Genomic DNA, 16,152 nt, shown 5'->3' with positions numbered 1-16,152 from the left:
ATTTTCTTCCCTTTATCCTTCACACCCGAACCCGAAGTTTGACCAGTCGAAGGAGGTTCGGTTGTGTGAGCAGCTTTTCAGCAAGGGTTCGCCTCACCGAATGATTGAGAATCGGATCGTGTGCTTCCAGGATGTTGGATAGGGCAGAGTGTACATCCGAAACACATGTTTTGATAACCTCCCGTTCGGATCGAAGAGCTTCAATCTGTTGCTGAGAGTTTGAAAGCTGAGCTCTCTTGACCTTGAGGGCGGTGGTTTTATTAGCAAGAACGTCCATTAACGAGTTTTCGGCAGCGAGATCCTCTTGAAGTTTAGCGAGGCGCTCGTCAATGGACGCACGAAGGGCTGATTTGTCTTCGTTGATGGATTGGCGAAGGGTAGCGAATGACTTCAACTTCGTTGAGACGAACGTGGCCAATTGTTGAACGATTGGTTCCAACGTTGTCTTTGTTGCATCTGATGGGTTTTGAGCATTCTAACACTTCCTTAGTGTACATGCAACCCTAATAACCTTGGATCTATGTTTGTCTAATTATCATGCAAAGTTGAATTCCAAGGTTATATTCCTATCTAGCATACATGGGGAACAATTTTAACTTGAATCATAGATAGAATAACTTACCTTGTTGTTGATTGTGTTCCTTGAAACCTTGTGAGCCTAGCACCCCAAGTGTGATGCCTCAAATGCTTCACACAACACCAAATGCTCTTGGAAAGACTCTTGAGATAACACACACTTCTCAAAATCGGCCAAGCCCTCTTGTTTCTTAGTGTTCAACTTGTGTTGCCAATTTTGTGGAGAATGGGACTCTTATATAGTGTTGGCACATCTAGGGTTACACCATGTAAACCCTAATGTGTCATGACTCTTCATTTCCATGACCCATGGGTTTGTAACTCCCATGGAGCATCCATGGAGCATCCTATGGGTAGAACCCAACTTGATAATCCATGGAGCCTCTTAGCCCACTATACAAGATATGAATGATTTACATAATCAACCCATATATTTAATTAGTTATCCTTTGATCACTTAATTAATTCTAAATTAATTCTTTGATCAACTAATCAAATAATATTATTAATATATTAGAACTTATAATATATTAATAATCTCCAAGTGTTATTTCTCTCACTTAGTCTATCCAATTGCATGGTGCCATGCAACCCAAATGGACCATGCCGGGTCGGGTCAAGTACAAGCCCGAAATAGTTATGGACTTAGACACCTTATCCAACAGTCTCCCACTTGGATAAGTCTAATAACTATAACTCTAGTACTTCAGGAACCGACCGGCAATCGTAGCTCTTTCAAGGTCTCTCGGAACTGAGAAGATGATGATACGCCATTTAAGATAAGTGATCATATAATCCTCTGTTCTAGATATCAGCCGGACAAATACATGGAACATTGTCTTGCTTATTGTCCAGCATTTGTTTCCCGATTTCCGATTTGTTTGACATAGAACTTAATTGAACACATCAACTTAGTTCTGACCGGGCCCGGTACATGGGTCAAAACAAAATCATCGAGGGGCCCAGATATCAGCTTCTAATCCAAGAAGGAACAGATAAACTTCGACTCATATGTTTGTTCTACCACTCATTGAATTACACACAAAAGTACGTTTTATAACATCGAGTTACCAATGCGGTTTCGTACAGTCAATGCATAACCAACTTGTAAGTAACAAATCATATCTCTAGGTTTGAAGACTTATATGATATTACCGTCTCACGATCACTCGAGATAAAATTCCATGAAGTGATTCCAGTGAGCGTGGGTTGAATCCAATGCTCAGAACTTATGAGCACTCATGATTGTTGTAGCCTTGTCCAAGACCTCTACAACCAAACATGACAGTCTTGATTCATATCTACTTCCAACATATGACCGACTGTGGAGGTTTGAATAATATGTTATACCGAACAAAATTATTCTGGAAGTCAAAACATGCAAAAAGAAATATAGTAAACGATTGACAAGAGATAGCAACACTTTACTCATAAATAAAACATGTTTTATTCATCATCTAATGTCAATTACACTTTACAAATTTCGAGATTATCTAACTACTAAATCTAATATCATCCTTCAGCCCTATGCTCCGAGCATGCTGAAGATGCTTAACCCGAGTCAATCCCTTTGTGAGGGGATCTGCTGGGTTCTCATCTGATGATACCCTCTTAGCCACGAGGTGTCCTTCTTCGATCCGATGTCTAATGAAATGGTATTTTCTGTCGATGTGTCTGGATCTCCCATGATCCCTTGGTTCCTTGGCTAAGGCAACAACACTTTCACTATCACAGAAAATTTCCATTGGCTCTTTAATAGCTGGTACAACTCCAAGGTCTCCAATGAAGTTCTTCAGCCATATCGCCTCCTTTGCTGCTTCACTAGCTGCAATATACTCTGATTCACAATTAGAATCTGCCACTGTCTCTTGCTTGGAACTCTTCCAAGAAATTGCTCCTCCGTTTAGGGTAAAGACCCAGCCCGACTGAGAGCGGAAATTATCCCTATCAGTCTGGAAGCTAGCATCACTATACCCAACAACTCTCAAGTCATCACTCCCACCGAGGGTAAGGACCCAGTCCTTAGTCCTCCGCAGGTACTTGAGGATATTCTTTACCGCAGTCCAGTGTGCCTTGCCAGGGTTCGCCTGATACCTGCTAACCATGCTCAAGGCAAAAGCTACATCGGGTCGAGTACACGTCATATCATACATGATCGATCCTACAGCCGAAGCGTAAGGTATTCGACTCATTTCTGCTATCTCAGCCTCAGTGCTAGGGCTTTGTGTCTTACTCAATATGGTGTTACTCTGGATGGGTAACTCTCCTTTCTTGGAATCCTGCATGCTGAATCTTTTCAGCACCTTATCCAAGTAGGTACTTTGACTAAGTCCAATTAGTCTTTTACTCCGATCTCTCAAGATTCTTATCCCTAGAATATAGGCAGCTTCACCAAGGTCCTTCATAGCGAAACACTTCCCAAGCCAGGACTTTACTTCCTGCAGGGTTGGAATGTCGTTTCCTATGAGTAGTATGTCATCCACATACAATACCAAAAAGCTAACTATACTCCCACTAGCCTTGACATACACACAAGATTCATCTTCACTCCTAGAAAAGCCAAATTCCTTGAGCTTTTCATCAAAGCAAAGATTCCATCTGCGAGGTGCTTGCTTCAATCCATAAATGGACTTCTCAAGCTTACACACTCTATTAGGGTACTCGTTGCTGACAAAACCCTCTGGCTGACTCATGTAAACATCTTCAGCCAACTTTCCATTAAGGAAAGCGGTTTTGACATCCATCTGCCATATTTCATAGTCATGAAATGCAGCTATGGCTAACAGAACCCGAATAGACTTAATCTTGGCTACTGGAGAAAAGGTCTCATCATAATCCATTCCAGGAATTTGAGAGAAGCCCTTTGCAACCAGTCTAGCCTTATAAGTGTGTACTTTACCATCCATGTCGGTCTTCTTCTTGAAGACCCATTTGCACCCTACTGTCTTACGACCTGGTACATTTTCAACCAAGTTCCAAACTTGATTGTCATACATGGATTGTATCTCGCTATCCATAGCCTCTTTCCATTTAGCAGACTCGGGGCCTGCCATGGCTTCCTCGTAGCTGTTAGGGTCATCTTAACTTACTAGTGTCTCATCACTAATAAGTGTCTCACCTTCTGCAGTAATATGGAATCCATAGTAATGCTCAGGTGCACTCCTAACTCTCGTGGAACGTCTCAGAGGTACAGATTTGTCAATTGGCTCAACAGGAGTTTCCTCCTCAAGTTGAGGGCTAGAGTTTGAAGTTCCTTCACCGCTTGATTCTCGAATTTCTTCAAGATCAATTTGTCTCCCACTGTCTCCTTGGCTTATAAATTCTCTCTCTCGAAAGACTCCTCTTCTTGCTACAAAGACCACATTGTCACTAGGTCTATAGAAGAGGTAACCAAAGGATCGCTGTGGGTAACCGATGAAAATACACCTCTCGCTTCGAGGTTCGAGCTTATCATGAGTCTCGCGTCTCACGAAAGCCTCGCAACCCCAAATCTTGATGTGGTCTAGTTTAGGTACTTTACCAGTCCACATCTCGTGAGGAGTTTTGGCAACTTTCTTTGTAGGGACTAGATTAAGAATATGGGCGGCAGTCTCCAAGGCATACCCCCAGAATGAGATTGGTAGCGTAGCTCGACTCATCATGGAACGAACCATATCTAACAAGGTTCGATTACGCCTCTCAGCCACACCATTCAACTGTGGTGTCCTGGGAGGTGTCAATTGTGAGACTATCCCACATTCCCTTAGATAGTCGAGGAACTCTGAACTAAGATACTCACCACCACGATCGGATCGAAGCATCTTAATGTTCCTGCCCAATTGATTCTCGACTTCCTATTTAAATTCCTCAAACTTCTCGAAAGTCTCTGACTTATGCTTGATCAAGTAGACATATCCATATCTACTATAATCATCAGTAAAAGTCAAATAATAACGATTAGCATCCCTTGTGGCATGTTTGAATGGTCCACACACATCCGTGTGTATAAGGTCCAACAAACCTTCACCCCTCTCACACGAACCTGTGAAGGGTGACTTTGTCATTTTTCCAAGTAAGCATGATTCGCAACTATCATCTGACTTTAGGTCAAACGACTCCAAAACTCCATCCTTTTGGAGTTGGCCTATGCGTTTCTTGCTTATATGTCCAAGACGACAATGCCATAAGGATGCTTTATCCAAGTTATTATTAGTAGAATCAATACACAAAACATTATTTCCTAAGTTATCAACAACAGATACAGCTTCATACACACCATCACAAGGTAATGCTTTAAAATAAAGAACATTATTAAAGAAAGCATCAATAGAACCAACTTCATTATTAAATGAAAAGGTAAACCCTTGTTTGTACAAAGCATGGAAGGAAATAATATTTCTTGCCATTCCTGGCGAATAACAACACTTATTCAAATCTAAACTAAACCCACTACTTAGCGATAACGTATAAACTCCAATCTTGGTAACAGGTATAGCTTTCCTATTCCCCATGATCAAGTTTATCCTTCCTTGCTCCACATCCTCACTTCTTCTTAGTCCCTGCAAGTCACAACAAATGTGAATACCACAACCGGTATCAAGGACCCAAGAATTAGAATGGGGTGAGTTATTAGAAATGATAGTGTAAATACCTGCATGGTTGGGTTTAACTTTCCCATCCTTCACATCTTGCTGGTATTTTGGGCAGTTCCGCTTCCAATGAGCTTTTTCATGGCAATAGAAGCATTCAGCCTCTTTTGGGTCAGAAGAAGGAGTAATGAAACCTTTCTTGGTTCCACTTGAAGAAGAGCCATCAAGGGTCCGAGCCTTGGTACCCTTAGAAGAGCTCTTTCTCTTCCTCCCTCGACTTTTCCCGATTGCCAAAACCGGAGTAGAGTTTTGAGTAGGAGTGATAGCAACCGACTTCCCCTTAAGACCTGTTTCTACGGTCTTGAGAAGTCCCTGAAGTTTGCTGAGGGTGAGTTCTTCCTTGTTCATGTGATATGTCATGCGGAATTGATCATAGCACGATGGTAAGGAATGCAAAATAATATCTATTGCAAGATCCTCCGGGAAGTTCACATTAAGCTTCAGCAAACGATCCACATACCTTTGCATTCTCTGCATGTGGCTCGTGACGGATTCCCCGTCCTTCATCATGGTTGTTATCATGGAGCAGATGATTTCATACCTCTCTTGTCTTGCACTTTGATGGTATCTTTCCATCAAATCTTGGTGCATGTCATAAGGGTAGAAATCCTCATAAGACTTTTGGAGTTCTGCTGTCATCGTGGCCATCATGATGCAAGCTACTTTCGTAGCATCCCTTTCATGTGCCCGAAATTCAGCGATCTCCTGAGGAGTTGCAGTGGACTCATCAATCTCCTTAAGCTCCTTGTCAAGGACATATTCTTTGTCCTCGTAGCGGGTAATCATCCTGATGTTTCTGATCCACTCATTGAAGTTGGATCCATCAAAGGTGACTTTCCCACACAAGTTCATAAGGGTAAAGGAGCCATTAGGATTAGAGCCAGAAGCATTGTTGAAAGACATCTGAAGGAAAGAGGACAAGATTAGTTTAGATATAAGAGAGTCCTTAATAAAACACCCAAATGTAATATTAAGGCTAGGATCCAATCACAATATAATATAACTTAGAAGAGGTATGCCGTAATCTAAGCTATATCATATTTGAAAGGTAGGTGAATGACGATTCACCAATTTCCACCACGAAAACCGCAATATTTTAGTATTAGGTTTTGAATGGTTCTTAGAAATTCCTAGATTCTTTGAGATTCAATGAACTTTTCAAAGGCATGTTTCAATCTCGAGTGTGCCCTCCAAGTTTTGTGACTGGGATACCGAGGATCACAAAACGAGGTGTGAAGTAACCATGCAAATCACTTGGTACCCTTAAAGTTTATCACTCAATCGATGTGCCGGTTAACCACACACGCTCCATCGATACTATAATAAACCCTAAGTCACCCTTTACCTACCTTGTTAAGTCCAAGTTAGTGTGCCGGTTAACCACACACGCTCCACCAATGACTTAATCAAAGTGTAAAGTGTAATTTCATGGAATAGCACCTTATTCACATTTTTCCTAAAGTAACTAAGATTGGGAATTTAATAAAACATTTAGTTACTTTATAATATTCATCATACTTTGAATGAGAATTAATAAGTCCTTGTCTTACCCGTTCGGCTAACGACCCTCCACCGATCAAGCAAGCGGTGGGTGAGAGTGGACACCCATTAAGTCACCATTTTATAGGCAACAACCTTATACCCACCTTATAGACCGGCTTCGTGAATGAGGCGTACTAGCGGTAAGACGACTTTGTTCTTATACATATATATATAATTATTAAATCATAATAATATAAGTATAAGGGTTGAATTTTAACTTTTAAAATTCTAGGGGTTGGAACTAAAGTTTTAACTTAACTTTACTTGTTCCAAAACTTGAGGGCAAGTTTTGTAAACTTTCAAAACTTTTCATTTCTTGTAACTTATGAGTTTATTAGAGTAATAAAATGAGGACTTTTCATTTTTCCTAACTCTTGTGTTCTTTTAATGGTTTTTAATCCAAGAGACTTTTGGTTTTCCATAACTTGAGGACAAGTTATGGACTCCATTAAAACACATTATGATCATGAATTAATCTACCACATAGGTTACAAATAATTCCTATGATCATCTAAACATCATAAGAACAAGAATATGAATATGAACACTTTCAAGAATCAAAATCACATTTAATCTTTGTAATTTTGATAACTAGTTGTTGTAAATGAGTTAGAAAAGACATTACACCTTCTAAAATAAGTTTTCAAGTACCAAAACATTTTAGGGTAATGATTCTAATCCATTTCCAGCAACTCAAGTCGAAATTCTGCACTCTGTCGACCCTACTCGCCGAGTGCATAAACCTACTCGCCGAGTAGGTTGAAGATACACATGAACTCGACGAGTCCTCCCCATGGACTCGCCGAGTCCATCAGTCAGACAGCAGAATTTTCGACTTTCTTCAACTTTTAAGCACAAATATCAAACAAACAAGCCTAGGCTCTGATACCACTGATGGGTTTTGAGCATTCTAACACTTCCTAAGTGTACATGCAACCCTAATAACCTTGGATCTATGTTTGTCTAATTATCATGCAAAGTTGAATTCCAAGGTTATATTCCTATCTAGCATACATGGGGAACAATTTTAACTTGAATCATAGATAGAATAACTTACCTTGTTGTTGATTGTGTTCCTTGAAACCTTGTGAGCCTAGCACCCCAAGTGTGATGCCTCAAATGCTTCACACAACACCAAATGCTCTTGGAAAGACTCTTGAGATAACACACACTTCTCAAAATCGGCCAAGCCCTCTTGTTTCTTAGTGTTCAACTTGTGTTGCCAATTTTGTGGAGAATGGGACTCTTATATAGTGTTGGCACATCTAGGGTTACACCATGTAAACCCTAATGTGTCATGACTCTTCATTTCCATGACCCATGGGTTTGTAACTCCCATGGAGCATCCTATGGGTAGAACCCAACTTGATAATCCATGGAGCCTCTTAGCCCACTATACAAGATATGAATGATTTACATAATCAACCCATATATTTAATTAGTTATCCTTTGATCACTTAATTAATTCTAAATTAATTCTTTGATCAACTAATCAAATAATATTATTAATATATTAGAACTTATAATATATTAATAATCTCCAAGTGTTATTTCTCTCACTTAGTCTATCCAATTGCATGGTGCCATGCAACCCAAATGGACCATGCCGGGTCGGGTCAAGTACAAGCCCGAAATAGTTATGGACTTAGACACCTTATCCAACAGCATCAACGCTCTCCTGAAAGGACTTTAACAGAGAAGAGGCTTCAGAAAATAGTTTATCGACTTTTGCGGTCGCTGCCTCACATGCTTTTGTGGAGGCGACTATTGCTGCAGTGGTAGAGGCGACGGAATCATGCTGAGCCCTGGAGAAGGCATCAACAATCTTCTGAAGAGCGGCTTCAGAGAGAGAGGACTGAGTGTTGGAGGATGAAGCAAGAAGCAAGTCAACCTTCTCATTTAGCTCCTTAAGATGCTTCTTTGTTACTGGAGCATCGTCCTCGTCATCGCTTTGGACCTGAAACGGACTAAAGTAGACCGAATCGAAGGTCATATTTTCCCCTCCAAGAAAAGGGTTATCTCCATCAGAGGCATGATCTGGAGATGTTGGGGGTGGTGAAGCTAGGGGTGTGGTGGTATGTGTAGGTTCAGGTTGAGTGTTGGTGGGGGTAGTTTCGGGTGGTGGTGGAGTGTGGATAGGTTCGGTTGTATGCTGGGTTTCGGTTGTATGAGGAGGTTCGGTTACAGGTGGTGTTTCGATTGCATCGGTATGAACCCCCGTATCAGATACATTGGTTGTAACCTTTGCAGTTGTTGTAGTTGTATCTGTGAAAATGGGTGGTGGTATAGGGAAAGAGGTTTGAGGAATGGTGGTAGTGGGGTTTATGGTGGGAATGGAAGTAGGGATTGTTTGAGTAGGAGAGGGAATGGGTGAGACATGAATTTCCATGTCTGGGGTAGGTGATCGGGGTGGGGTGTTGCCTCTTGGAGGGGCTTCGCCTCTTTGAGAGCCGTCCGAACCCGAACTCTCGCCTTCTGAGTCACTCAAAGAGGAAGCGATGACAAGCTTTCGCTTCGGTTGAGTCTTCCGTCTCTTCGGCTGCGGGGACTGTGCAACTTTGGTTAGTTTCCTCTTCCTGGGAGAAGGACCTTTAGCAGCTTTGGTCACTTGCTTCCCTTTATCCGCCTTTTTGCCCCTATTAACAGGCTTGTCAGCATCATGGATGGACTTGAGCATTTCCTGAGTGAGTTCCCTCGGTCCAGACGTCTTGAACTCCTTAATCGTTCGGATGAGCCTGCTGTCAGATGGAACATCGCCGTACATTGTCTCCGGAATGGAGCCAATGAAAGAAAACTTGGATGCATCAGAGACGATGATCTTCGTGGTATGAAAAGTACCGATTGAAGACATCGATGCACCGGCAGCAGTGGGGACATCGAACTTATCCATCGCCCATTTTGTGATGAGAGTCCAGAACCGGGCATACGACACCTCAGAGTGTCGTGAAGAAGAAGAGAGGCTCTGGATGAGTTGTTGCCAGAGAACAAACCCATAGTCAAGATTGACTCCGTTGTAGACGCCATACATAATCGACAAGAACAGTCGACTAGTACCATCGGATCCTGAGCTCCGTTCAGATAAGCCCTTGAAGAGGACTGTAAACATGCCGTTCCACTGTGGCGGCAAGCAGGATTTTTTAAACTTCGCGACGGAGGGGAGCACCTCCGTGTACCCCATATTGTAAAACATGTTGTAAAGATGCCCAATCGGAATCGTCTCCGGATTAATTCTTGAAGGGTCAGCAGCAAACCCTAGCAGTGTACCAAATCGTTGCCTTGAAATCGAGGTCTTGTGATCAGAAACCTCGAAGAACACCCTATCGACTGCTTTATCGTAATGTGCAGTCGCATACACCTGCAAGAGGAGCTCCATGGGCACAGACTCAACCCTAGAAAGTGCAGGAGCGATTTGTGAGTACTTCAGGCACTCGATGATCGGAGACATATAAGAATCATACGCCTGAGGGGTTAGGTCAATCACCAAACACTGTTGAGGGCGAATGGGAAGGATGTGTGAGGTGGCATGGACTGAGGATGATTCTGCCATTGTTGAAGGTAGGAAGAAGAAGATGAACATGAAAGCTTTAGGGAATTTTTGCTCTCTTGGAAATCCGGGTGCAGTAAAGAGGTAAATGGGAGTGGAGACCGCCTTTTATAGTGGGTGAAAGGAGAGAGAAAAATCGGTTCAAATCTTCTATGGAAATACGAAAAGGTTTTCCGGAATGACATATGCGTGACAGTTAAGGCATGCGATGATCACGTAGGAGAGAGAGTGTCAGATTCCTAGGAACACGCCGCCCAACAAGCGCCGTTTCAGAACAAACCGTTTCAAATCCACACGCGCCTTTAAGTGCTAGAGAGGAACCGCTTGAAATTCGCACACGCATCCATTATGTCAGTAAAAGAATGGGCGTTCCAAATTCGCACGCATCCCTTTTTACCGCCGTTTGAAATTCAATCCGTTTATCTCCCACCTGAGTCATCAACCCTTCATCTTATCTTTTGAATGGCATCTTTTGAAGTAATTGCCCACGTGGATGATTTTTGACCATAACCCGATAATGAACCACCAAAGCAATAATACAACCTGTAATTATTAGTACCAGAATTTTGGAAAATCAAAGATTTTCGTGCTAAGAGTGTAAAAAGAAAAGAAATAAAGCAACTCTTTTTAGGAATAAATGTGATGTCAATAATGACACGAAACAAATGATCCCGGGCACGAATCTCTTCCTTCAAGGTCAAGAGAGACCTTATAGTGTTAATTTGGTTTCCCGTTGAATGACGATCAAGCATTTATTAAGAAATGTTGAAAGGCTTCTTTTAATTAGGCTACATAAGGGTGGCTTTCGCTTTGATGAAACAATTCTAATCTTGAAGTAAGAAAGAAAGTGAACAAAGTACTTGTGAGACCGGTGTAGTCTGTTGAACAAGTAGGTAGGAACTAATTTTAAAGTGGCTTGGAAAATATGAAATCTCAACAGAAAAAAAATGTAAAACTGGATCCCAAGGGAAGAAATGTTAGGGGGTTTAACAATTTCATAGGAATCACACAAAATAAAATTTGAGATTTCATCAAGATACATCCGTCAATTCTTTGGTGAAAACTTGAGCAAATTTATTGTTCACCGTCAATTCAGATTTGGTGTTGAATTTTGGGTTTCACTCAACTCGTAGTGGCACGAAACTGAGATCATAAACACAGTTGTTGTATAACCATAAACCTCAGTGGTAATTTCTGAGAGTCTCAAGGGTTACGTTGATGAAACGAATGTAATGGAGAAATGTAATGGAGATGGTGTAAGAAATTAAAGTACCTCTGCTGCGAAAATAAGGACCAAGCAGAAAACTCTTATCTCATGTGAGAAGAGAGTGAGGTAGCTCACGATTAGAATAAATGTGATAGCCTAATTGGGAAGACAAGGTTTGTTTATACCAAGTCATTAAGGCTATTATTCAGAATCTTATGAGGCTTGGGACACTTAAGTAATCCAACAATTATATCCCCATAAACGAACGAACACATAAATAAAATAAGAAAATATTTTTGGAGTTTTTGATATATATAAAAAAATTAAAAGAAAATAAAATAATAAAAAAAATCAAGCAAGAAAAAAATAAGACTTAGAAAGAGTAAAAAAAACTTTGGAAAAATTTGGTAACCGAACCCGAACGTTCGGTTGGCTTCAGTTGAGAAAAGTTTTGAAAAACCGAACCCAAGCGTTCGGTTGGTTTCGGTTTAAGAAAATTTTGGAAAACCGAACCCGAGCGTTCGGTTGGTTTCGGTTTAAGAAAAATTTTGAAAAACCGAACCCGAGCGTTCGGTTGGTTTCGGTTTAAGAAAATTTTGGAAAACCGAACCCGAGCGTTCGGTTGGTTTCGGTTTAAGAAAATTTTGAAAAACCGAACCTGAACCTTCGGTAGGTTTCGGTGTTGGAAAATTTTGAGAAAACCAAGGAATTTAGGCTTGCAATAAGAAAATACTTTTGACAATAAGATAAACAATTTTTGTACAAGAAATTTACAACCAAGCAATCTACCTTTGTAGTGATGAGCGAGTCAGAAGATTTAACCGAACCTGAACGTTCGGTCAATTTCGCTTCTTACGTTTGAGGTTGAGAGGTAGTTTGAGGTACTGCCTCTGATTCCATCATACCTAGCCCTTGTAAAATTTTGTTGAATGATGCTTCAGGAAGAGCTTTGGTAAAGACGTCAGCTAGTTGATCAGTGGTTCGAACAAAGTGTACTTCAACGTTTCCATCTTCCACATGATCTTTGATGAAGTGATACCTCAGTGCTATGTGTTTGGTTTTAGAGTGTTGCACTGGGTTATGACAGATCCTAATTGCACTTTCAGAGTCGCAATATAGTGGGATTTTCTTCATATTGAGTCCATAGTCTCGAAGTTGACTCTGGATCCAAATCACTTGGGAGGTGCAGGATGCAGCGGCTATGTATTCAGCTTCGGCAGTAGACAACGACACGCACGTTTGTTTCTTTGATTGCCAGCTAACCAACTTCCCGTCAAGGAATTGACAGCCGCCAGTGGTGCTTTTTCTGTCGAGTCCACATCCTCCAAGGTTTGCATCTGAGTAGGCTTGAATGAAGAAGCCTGAGTTGGAAGGATACCATAGACCTAAGGAGGCAGTTCGCTTGAGATATCGTAGAATGTTCTTCACTGCAAGCATGTGAGGTTCGCGTGGGTTTCCCTGAAATCTAGCACAGTAACACACACAAAAAATGATGTCAGGCCTGCTAGCAGTAAGATACATCAGTGAGCCTATCATTTGACGATAGAGCGTTATATCAACAGTCGGTTTGTCTAGGGATGGAGTTAGCTTGGTGCCGAATGCCATTGGGACTTTGACTTTGGAATTTCCCATCATACCAAACTTTGCTAGAAGAGTCTTCGTGTAAGCTTCCTGATTGATAAAGATGCCTTCGGGTCCCTGTCTAATATTTAAACCAAGGAAAAAGTTAATAGGACCCATTGAGCTCATTTCAAATTTAGTCTCCATCAGCTCTTTGAATTCAGCTGTTAGGCTGGGATTCGTTGAGCCAAAGATGATATCATCGACGTAAATTTGAACGATCATAAGGTGGTTACCTTCCTTTTTGCGAAAGAAGGTTGGGTCAACCGAACCTTGTTTGAATTTGGACATCTTTAAGAATTTAGTTAGCGTTTCATACCAGGCTCTCGGAGCTTGTTTGAGTCCATACACGGCTTTATCCAGAATATAGCAATGATTGGGATACTTTTCATTCACGAAACCAGGAGGTTGCTCCATGTACACTGTTTCTTCGAGTTCTCCATTAAGAAATGCACACTTGACGTCCATTTGGAAAACTTCAAGGTTTTTGTGGGCAACATAAGCAAGAAATATTCTTACAGATTCCAGCCTAGCTACAGGAGCGAAAGTCTCTTCATAATTGATCCCTTCCTCCTGACAATATCCTTTTACGACCAGACGAGCTTTGTTCCTTATAACATTCCCTTCCTTGTCCATTTTATTCCTAAAGACCCATTTGAGACCAACAACCGAGGCATCTGGAGGAGTTGGAATGAGGCGCCAGACTTTGTTCCTTTCAAATTCGTTCAGTTCGTCTTGCATCGCTTGAACCCAATCGGAGTGATCGAGAGCAGTGTTAACTGTCTTCGGTTCAACTTTTGATACGAATGAGTTAAACATGCAAAATTCAACTTTGGAAAATAAGGATGTCTGTTTTTCCTTGAGTTGTGATCGGGTCAGAACCTTTTCAGAGACATCCCCAACCACTTGAGAGATAGGATGATCTCTGGTCCATTTGGTGAGGGGAGGGTAGTTTGGATTAAAGGTTGGGTCCAGTTCAGCATTGATCATTTCTTCTGGCTCGGATTGGCTTTCGTAGTCGAATGACATATCAGCTTGCTCCCCCTCGATGGATGAGCTTTCTGGAATGCTTTGAGAAACTTGAGGTTCAGAGGTTTCTTGTGGTGCTGGGCTTTCAGGCGTTGATGCAACTTCGGATGGTGAAGCACTTTCGGTTGGAGAAGTATTTTCGGGAGCAGTTGGAGAGCTTGGCTCCCCCTCAACATGTGAGGTCGGCTGAGTTGATGACGGTTGATCCTTCCCCTCGATTAAAGCATCCTTTGATGGAGGTTCGTCAGAATTCGATCCTCATTCGTTCATTCTCCTGGCAGCTTCTTCGACAATTTGCTTCATATGGTCTACCTTGTTGTCTACTACGCCTGCTTCTGAGAGAGTAGCTTTCTCTGGTTCGTCAAATAGCTCCACAAACTTTTCGAATAGATTAGCGATCGAGACTGTGACTTGGCCAGTTTGAGGAAAGATTTCCCCAGCTGTGTCTTCTTTGGCCTGTAGCTTTTTGACATAGCTATCGTCGAAAGTCACGTAATAAGTCTCTTCAATTTTTCTCGAACGCTTGTTCAGAACTCTGTATGCTTTGGAAGTGAGAGAGTAGCCCAGAAAGATTCCCTCGTCGGCTTTGACATCAAACTTGTTGCGGTGTTCTTTAGAGTTAAAGATGAAACACCGTGAGCCGAACACGTGGAAAAATTTCACATTGGGCTTCCTGTTGTTGAGAATCTCATAAGGTGTGAGCGTGAATCGCTTGTTGAGATATGACTTGTTCTGTGTAAAACAAGCAGCAAAAATAGCATCAGCCCAAAAATAAAGAGGTAAGGAAGCAAAACTTAGCATTGTTCGGGCAGCTTCACACAAGGATCGGTTTCGTCTTTCGACAATTCCGTTCTGTTGAGGTGTGTAGGGAGCTGAGAAGTTGTGACTTATTCCCTTTTCTGCCAGAAATTCTTCAAATTCTCTTTTTTTGAATTCCAGAACATTGTCGCTCCTGATGTTGCGAACGACCTTCTTGAGCTGTACTTCAATCTGCTTGATGAACACCTTCAGCTTATGAGTCGCTTCAGATTTGAGCTTTAGAAAGAACACCCATGTAAACCGCGAAAAGTCATCAACAATAACAAGAATATACTTGCTACCACCGATGCTTTCGATAGATGATGGACCACATAAATCAATATGAAGTAATTCGAGTGGTTCAACAACTTTCGTGTTAATTATAGATGGATGACTTTGACGACTCTGCTTCCCCATTTCGCATGCAGCACACAAATGATATCTGTCGAACTTGAGCAATGGAAGACCTCGAACATGACCTCCAGTGACAAGTTTGTTGATATCTTTAAAGTTGCGATGAGAGAGTCTTCGGTGCCACAACCAGCTTTCGTCAGAGTGTGCTTTTGATAACAGGCATATAGCTGGGTTTCCTTTGATGGGTTTGAGGTTTAGATGAAACATTTCATCCTTACGCTCTGATTTGAGAATTACTTTCTTCATCTTCTTCTCAATAATTTCAGAACCTTCATCGTCGAATGAGACTTTGAGACCTGTACCTCCAACAAGCTGAGATACACTGATGAGGTTGTGTTGTAGTCCTTCCACGTATGCCACCTTCCTTATAGTGAAATCACCATTGGTAATCATTCCGTATCCCTTTATGGTGCCGAAGGAGTTGTTTCCAAACTTGACGTTGCCACCATTTGTAAGAGACCTGTATTCCCTGAGTTCTTCTTTCCTCCCTGTCATGTGACGCGAGCAGCCACTATCAATGTACCATTCTTCGTCAAACTGCTCGTCACTTATAACCTGCAAAAATCAAGCAGATTTAGGAACCCAAAGTTTCTTGGGTCCACGTGAGCCTTTCACAGGTACATGAATAGTAAGAGAGATGTCAACAAGATACGTTCGTTTTATTAGTGTTGTTTCATCTTTCTTTTTGATGGTAAGAACTTTGATTTTATTAGGATTAGGTGCGTTCGGTTCAGCTGACGAATGAGATTTTTGAGAACGAACAGAATGAACTTTTGAGTGAGATGGAGATGAAT

The sequence above is a fragment of the Lactuca serriola genome, chromosome 1 (genome assembly GCF_051521515.1).
Source record: "Lactuca serriola cultivar US96UC23 chromosome 1, Lser_US96UC23_V15, whole genome shotgun sequence".
NCBI lineage: Eukaryota > Viridiplantae > Streptophyta > Magnoliopsida > Asterales > Asteraceae > Lactuca > Lactuca serriola.
Note: the sequence above shows the minus strand (reverse complement) of the source record.